At 41.8% G+C, this 739-nt stretch overlaps 1 protein-coding gene across 2 annotated transcripts in view; it reads left to right on the top strand.

Annotated features, from left to right (window-relative positions):
• The window catches only part of atxn7l1 (ataxin 7-like 1), a 26,977-nt gene that overhangs the window by 18,928 nt on the left and 7,310 nt on the right, over positions 1-739 (top strand). The gene's annotated exons all lie outside the window — the stretch shown is intronic.

The following is a 739-nucleotide window of genomic DNA, read 5'->3' as shown; positions in this document are numbered from 1 at the left end:
CACACACACACACAGACACACCGTCACCTGTAATTTCTGTGGAGACAATGATAGTTTCTGACCCTTCTCCCTGCATCCTGTCTCAGGCCGTCTGACCAGCCTTGTTTGTTTATGAGAGTAATAATATTGAACATTGCTACTGTAGGACTCCAACCACAGCTATGCCCCTGTCTGCCGCCCTGCCTGTCTCTGGGATACGGCTGCACTTCCCATTTCTCCGTTAATGTGGGGTAGCAGTTCTGAAGCATTATAGGGCCTACACTTCCCTTGATGGGGTAATTATAGATGTTGGATGAGGCTACAACATCTTTCAGCAGTAAAACTCTTATTTTACTGCCCTTTAATTACTTCTAGCAAGCTTTACTAATCACTTCAAACTGGTTATTAAGTAATTAAAGATGTATCAGGCCAGTGTGTTGATGTTTTTTCGAGTGTTTGGGGAGAATAATATTGTCTACATCTCATTTATACCGGCAGTCCCCATAAATATGACAATTTGAAGAGTGGGACCTGGGCCCTGTTTCCCAAAAGCATCCTATGATTGTAATATCCATCTTATGAACCTTGTTAAGCTTAAGAGATGTTTCCCAGAAGCACTGATTTGATGAGACTTTGAGCACCGTAAGAGGCTCCTGAACCTGTAATAGAAACCAAAAGCTCCATGTTTCATTACCAGTGATCCTTTCTTTTAGTGATGTTTCAGGTTAAGTTTGTAATGATTTTTCACACACACACACAC

Source organism: Morone saxatilis, unplaced genomic scaffold (assembly GCF_004916995.1).
Source record: "Morone saxatilis isolate NCDOM2014 unplaced genomic scaffold, NCSU_SB_2.0 Contig10, whole genome shotgun sequence".
In the NCBI taxonomy this organism is placed as follows: Eukaryota; Metazoa; Chordata; class Actinopteri; family Moronidae; genus Morone; species Morone saxatilis.
Note: the sequence above shows the minus strand (reverse complement) of the source record. Positions and strands in the feature narration are given on the sequence as shown.